The sequence below is a fragment of the Macrobrachium rosenbergii genome, chromosome 3 (genome assembly GCF_040412425.1).
Source record: "Macrobrachium rosenbergii isolate ZJJX-2024 chromosome 3, ASM4041242v1, whole genome shotgun sequence".
NCBI lineage: Eukaryota > Metazoa > Arthropoda > Malacostraca > Decapoda > Palaemonidae > Macrobrachium > Macrobrachium rosenbergii.
Window position 1 is genome coordinate 73,947,471 of NC_089743.1, and position 7,500 is coordinate 73,954,970.

A 7,500-nucleotide genomic window follows, 5' to 3' on the forward strand; every position below is an offset into this window, starting at 1 on the left:
TAACTGAATATCGTTTAAATTCTTGAACCAGAGATTTTATTTTCTGGAGATCCTCGAAACTTTCCAAGTCAATGAAGACACCACCGAGACCTGTGAAAGAAAAATAGTCGTTTTTAGCGATTGTCATTAGTGCAGAATTTATGGGTAAATTTAATTATTCTCTGATACTCTTTATTTGATATCGGTTATTCGGTCATTTATTCATTAATTACTGGGATTACACTGTAAATATGTTCTGCAGAAACTATAATACAGATAGCATGCCATCCAGTCATAATAATTTGATCGTACCCTTCATATATTTGTGCACTTAAATCATGAATGTTATGGAGAGAGAGAGAGAGAGAAAGAGAGAGAGAGAGAGAGAGAGAGAGAGAGAGAGAGAGAGAGAGAGAGATGGCCAAACGAAGAAATCAATCAGCAAAGACATAGTTTCACTGACTAGAAACAATAAATATTTTGAATTAGCTGAATACATACAGAATAACAGAAATAAGCATCTTAGGTTAAATTATGGATATGAAATAAATTTTTGACCGAGTTATAAGTATATCGTATAAAGTGGTGTTATCATTCTTCCGCCCCGACCCCCCCCTCTCTTCTCTCTTCTTTCTTTCTTCGGAAAGTGAATATAATAAAACTGCTTTTTTTGGATTCTGAAATCTTCTCGGAAAAGTGAATACACAAACTGCTTTTTAAGAGGAGCTGAAATACACCAAGAAAAATAACCAGCATTATGAAACTCCTTGTAACACACATAAAGAGAGAGAGAGAGAGAGAGAGAGAGAGAGAGAGAGAGAGAGAGAGAGAGAAACTCTTTCACTAATGACATCAAAACCTTCATGACAGACGCAATCTTCCGAACCGCCTAAGGAATAAGAAACGCCCACAAGACGAAAGGAGCAATAATTCGTCTTTCTCAGAGTGAAAAAAAGAAAAAAAAATTCCTGACGACTGCCATAATTCACTCCCAGTTACACCGAAGTACCCATTAGTAGGGCATTAGGCATTGTGTGAACCCGATGCCAAGATGGAAGACCTATGGAGGCAGGTTTAAGGAGGTAAGAATATGAATGGAATGCTCACATTCTTGGCTTGAAGTCAGGCGAGAGTCGTCAGTTTATTTTTGTAGATGGAGGATTTGGTGTATGGCAGGGCGTTACTGATGATTACCTAAATATACAGAGATACGGACATGCATGCAGTAAATGCCTCCGAGGATCTGATAGTAATATATGGTAAGGCGTTATCGATGCTAAAGTAAATATACATACATACATACATAAAGTGGAGGAACTGGTTATGGTTGGGCGTTACTGATGATTACGTAAATATACTGAGGTACAGACATTCATACGGTAAGTGGAGGATATGATACATGGTACGATGTTATCGATGATAAAGTATACATACATACATACATACATACATACATACATAAAGTGGATGATCTAGTTATGGTAGCCTACGGCGTTATTGATGCTTACGTAAACATGCATACGTAAACATACATACGTACATACATACATACTTACATACATACATACGATAAATGGAGGATAAAATGTGTGGTACGTAGTTACTGATACTTACGTAAGTATATATGCATGCATACATGAATACATACGATAAATGGAGGATTTGGCGTATAGTACGACGTTACTGATCCTTAAGTAAGCATACATACATACAATAAATAGATGATATGGTATATGGTTTGGCGATACTGATTGATTACGTAAACATACATACATACATGCATACATGCATACATGCATACATACATACATACATACATACATTCAATAAATGGAGGATCTGGTACATGGTTCATGGTTACTGATGGTTACATACATACATACATTCATGTGTGTGTGCGTGTGTGTGTCAGCGCTCCCTTGTATACGTACTCATTGTAGAACAGATAAATGCATGTATAGCGTCAAGTACGCAGGGATGTGTATGCACGTTTTGATACCACACATGTGTATATGGACACGTATCTATACACGGACACACAAACACCAATCGCTCACAAGAATGTCCCAGTCCTCTTCACAGTCTTTATTTCCCCAGAGAACGCAAACAAGTATAGTAAAATATCCGAGTAAAATATCCTACGATATTTCACTGAAAGGCGTATCTCTGTCCACTCTTTTTTGTTAAACGGATTACGGTGTGGCTGTCCTCTTTTTGTTTTTTTTATTCCCCCTTTCTTTAGTCTGTCAGTACGTCTGTCTATTTCTGTCTTCCTGGCGGGAGGGAAATTTATAAACGTCAAATTCTTGACGCTCCGACTTGGTAGGGGAGATTTCTTTGTTGCAAGAATTTAGAAAAATTGTTTTTGTTTGGTTGTGTACAAAAATACAGCCACGCAGACGCATACATCACTGCACGCAGGAGGTGGGAAGACTGAACAAATTCTCTTTAAGGGAGAGATGGAGACACAAAAGAATAGTTGTTGTATGCAATAAGAGAGAGAGAGAGAGAGAGAGAGAGAGAGAGAGAGAGAGAGAGAGAGAGAGAGAGAGAGAGAGAGAGATTGTAAGTCCAACCACTTTGTTAGAAAAAGACTAAAGAAATACATGTGCTTTTCACATTGTAACATTGAGAAAGAGAGAGAGAGAGAGAGAGAGAGAGAGAGAGAGAGAGAGAGAGAGAGAGAGATAATAATGTATAGAACCACTTTATTAGAGCGATAGGGAATAACGAATTACAAGTGCTTTTTTACATTGTCGCACTGAGAGAGAGAGAGAGAGATAGAGAGACTATCGAAGCACTTATTAGAGAGAGAAATACTAATGAATTACAAATGCTTTTCACAGTGTCACATTGAGAGAGAGAGAGAGAGAGAGAGAGAGAGAGAGAGAGAGAGAGAGAGAGAGAGAGAGAGAAAGGAGAGAAATTGTAAGTCGAATTACTTTATTAGAGGAGGACTAATGAAGTACAATTGCTTTTCACTTTGCCACATTGAGAGAGAGAGAGAGAGAGAGAGAGAGAGAGAGAGAGAGAGAGAGAGAGAGAGAGAGAGGTCGTGTCGAATCACTTTATAAGAGAGAGAAAGAAGAATGAATTACAAGTTTTTTTTACATTGTCACAGAGAGAGAGAGAGAGAGAGAGAGAGAGAGAGAGAGAGAGAGAGAGAGAGACTCAGATTTATCAAAGAAACAGATATAATTAAACAACAACGTCCAAAATACTTCATAGAAATCATTATAATTCTTGCTATTTATTTAATCTAATTAGTATTCTTGAACCAACTCCCTGTCACTAATTGCACTAATTTCTCTGAGTTTATTGAATCTAATTATTAATCTCCCTGTGCTTGCATTAGCATTTTGGCAACTTGAGCGAATGTTTGAACACAAAAACTTTATTAGTTGAAACACGAGACTTCGCTTGATTACTTGAAGGGGGAAACCCCGCTGAGGAGAAGTGTACGTAGGGAAGAAAAGAATATTATAACTGCTTTCGTATACTCTGTAAATGGTTCTCTGGTCTCCAGAACGTTTGCTTTTCATTAACGCTTGAGCTATTTACATAATTAAGACCATACGACCAACTGATAAAAGAGATCGAATGAGAAACGTAAGTGTCACGTGACATCTGATTTTCGTCAACTTCCGACGCTCCGAGTGACAACTCAAGTCATGAGGGGCTCTTATGGTAAAAAACACAGAGAGAGAGAGAGAGAGAGAGAGAGAGAGAGAGAGAGAGAGAGAGAGAGAGAGAGAGAGAGAGAAATGGCGGGTAGGGGACGAATTACCAATGCGCCAGATGGGAACTGGGCTAAGCATTTACGATGACACTCTCATACCCCCCTCCCCCTTCAACTACCCCCCACCCCCGCGGCCCCTCCACCTTGTAGCGGATCAGGTATTCCAAGCAGACGTTCCCTTTTAAAACCTTCATATAAAGTACTGTGTTAAGTTGATTACCAACCTTAACAATGGAACTGCAAAACGCTTCAATTTTTGCGCGAGATCTATTCGTTGGTGCCAGTTATTGATGAATAACATTGTTCATCATCCCCTAAAACTTCTGATGGATTTCCATATTAAACAATTACAAACGTTATCCGGATCGAAAGGGTTGCTTACGAAAAGAAATAAAGAGTGAACAAATCAGTCAAAAAGAGACATGAGTATAATAGCAAAATAAATTGTGTATAGACGCTGATGCAAAGAACGAGGAAAGACATCTGGAAATGAGAAATAGAGATATATTAATAAGAGAGAAAATAAGATAGGGAGTTTGCAAAGGGAAAATGAGCAAATTTTACAATTCTGAACAAGTTAGTTTCCAAACAAAAACTACTATTCTGTAGGTGTCAGAGTAAATACGAACAATAAGTTTTGAGATATTGATCTAAAATGTGTTTATGTAGTATACAAAATTAAATACATACTCTATCTCTACTTTAACGCTAGGATATCCCAGTAAGAGACCCTGTCCTTCAAGTAAATGAAATTAACATTATATTATTTAGTGTGCAAAGACTGAATCGTCGTAATTTCCATCTCCCAATGTTTTGAATTTACGTATTCTGAGCAGCAGTTCCTTTACTTATTACATGTCACCTGTAAACTTGAAAGATTTAAGTAGATTCTCACGGAAAAGGAACCCCACTGTCGCTTAAAATATTATAATCAACTGTGACATTCAAACTGAATCGTCACTTTTGAAGGAGGGGAATTTTCGTAATGCGGGCCCCCTTCGCTATCAGTGACATCAAGAGAAAATTATAATCAAAGCTACTTCATGGAAATTAATTCCATAAGCATGATAATCTGTCCTGTGACGCTTCCCATCCAAAAGGAAATGAGATACAGGTGATGAAAAAATATTGACGACTCCAAGAAGCTTCATTGGTCACGTTCCTTGTTATATGAATAGGATACAGATAATGCGGGGTATCAACACGGTACGCTCCGCCTGATGTTGGTGACAAAATTCCTTTTCCTATTTATTTGAAGATGCTCTTTGAAGGTACGAATGACGTGGAATTCTTAAGGGCCCTTTACACTACCCAACCTGTCGCGAGTCACGTCGGCTGCCGCTTGTCTGTCTTGACTTGACATTATTCAGACCAAATGTGAATTCTACCCAAGAGATCTCAGTCTCACCTACGGTAGCATATCGATAGTACCTCGGCTCCTCATTGCCATGGAGCACCAACTGATTAACTTAGCCGTGGTTCTTGCTGTTCGTGCTAAGAAAGCAAACAAAATGAAACGATCTAAATGGGTTAAAGAGTGTTTACTTAAAAGGCCAAAGTCTTCACATACGAACCTTTTAAAAGAACTAAGATTAGAGCCGAGTAGACTGGTTAGTTACATGAGAATGGATCTGGACATAGTTATTACTCCCATATACTTCCTTACATCACAAAATATCTGGGTAGACTGTGAAGTCGGTAAATTGACAGACGGTCCAAAAACCCTTTACACTTGGCCGACGCGACCTGCGGTTACCTGTCTCCGTCCACAAATATTTGTCTCATTTGAAGACTTAACGACAGACGTTTCAACATGTCAATTGGTCGTTAACACCTTTTCTTTGAGACAAGGCTGTTTGACAGGGATATAAGTCTTCCATTCATTGCTTTCCTTTAAAACTATAAATCTTCCAATATATTATACATGTACACTTCTAAGTCTATGTTTCTCTTAAAGATATACTTGTTGGCAACGTTAGAAATCCATTATTTTTTTTCCCAAGTAAATCGAAGATTTACACGATCCGATCAAATTTGCTGACTAAGCTTACCGCGCACAATGATGCTTTTTTGAAAATAGAAAACTCATGAACACTGCTAAAAAAAAAGAGGATATCTCGTTGAGATCGGATAAACTGAAAAAATAAATAAATAAATAAAAGCAAGTTGCATGTTTCATGTTTCAGTTGGCTTATTGTAACGACAATTTCAAGCAGTTTACCAAAGGGTGCTTTTGAGTCTTTGAACTTACATTTGGAAAACAAATTTCTAGTTCTCAAAAGAGTTTCTAAAGGTGATGTAAGAGGAACAAGAAACATTGTATTCCAGGCTATTTTTTTTTTTTTTGCTTCCTTTAGGTCACATCTCAGTAAATTTGCATAAGATGGCCTCAGCAGCTTATAATGAAATCTTTAATCCTACAGAATATCAGAACTCCAGGAAGGATGGTAAACAAATCTGTAATGGCTCGCTGATTTTTGGTAAATGTTAAAATTAAGTGAAAAGACGAACCGCAGTCTTCCAAAACTAATTTCATCTCTGCTGCGGATATTCCATAAGTATGAAAAAGAATCTGCCGATTAGAGACCTTTATAGTAATCCCTATCAATGTTAATATTAGATTCTTAATTCTCTTGATCGAATTTGGCTTTTCCCTATATTTGTGACCTTCCGTTTTCTTTCTTGTGGAAGGGGGCGGGGGGAAGATTTGGTCGGATTTCAAATATTCGAGGTCGATAATTAACTGTTATCCAACAGAAATCCTGGAGTAGGAAATAATCTGGAGAAATAATTTGCGAGGAATGAACGGCTTCATAACTCATTCGCCCTAATTAATAGGGATTTGAGGAGTTCATTCCTATTAAGGTTCTTTATTAAAACCAAAGCTACTCGTATTAATATAAGGAAGCAGAAGAAAGATGATTCATAAAAGAAAAGAAAACGTAAAAGGGAAAGGTGAAACTTCACTGAGAGAAAACACAAACGTTCATTGAGTTATTTGCTGTGAGATTAAAAGTTGATTGGGAACAGGAGAAAGATGACGTTGCAAAGAGAGGGAGAAACAGAAATAAAAGATGCCTTTCAGCAAGATAACGGAGCTAAACAAGAAATACGAATGATATTAGATGTCCAACGATCACGAACAAAAGATATCATTCCAGAGCTTAACGTCGAATTAATATAAGCTTGGTATTAGTTTTTGGTGGCTGTAAAGTAGGTACTACCAGCCTTTAAAGATGTCTTGTCTATTAACCTCCTTCTACCCCCTGGAGGTTTGAAGAAACCTATTTTTATGGAAAAGTAATAAACTTTAAAAGGTGAAGCAAAGGCACTGCACCTGTGTTTCTAGCATATATATATATAGATAAGATATATATATATATATATATATATATATATATATATATATGTATATATATATATATGTATATATATATATATATATATATTATATATATATATATATATATGTATATATATATATATATATGTATATATAATTCCATTCATATTCACATGTTAATGCTTAATAGTGCAACAGCAAATCCAGCTACAAGATTATATAAAAAAAATCTTATTTCCTACTTTTCCAAAGACAGCGGAAAAAGTTGTGAAAATTTGAATCGCCATTGTTCTCTACAGAAGCTGTCCAAACAATATGCTGTTTTCAATACTTCGTCTCATTGTTCGGTGGAATACTTGACATAAGTCCTTTTGACGAATGAGGAATAAGCGTTTGCAATTCTCGAAATCTGGATTTTTACAAAAAGTTTGGTGAGGAA

The 7,500-nt window shown here is 36.8% G+C and overlaps 1 protein-coding gene across 1 annotated transcript in view; it reads right to left on the reverse strand.

The window, feature by feature from the left end:
• The window catches only part of LOC136825786 (potassium channel subfamily K member 18-like), a 248,885-nt gene that overhangs the window by 140,621 nt on the left and 100,764 nt on the right, over nt 1-7,500 (reverse strand). The window lies entirely within an intron of this gene.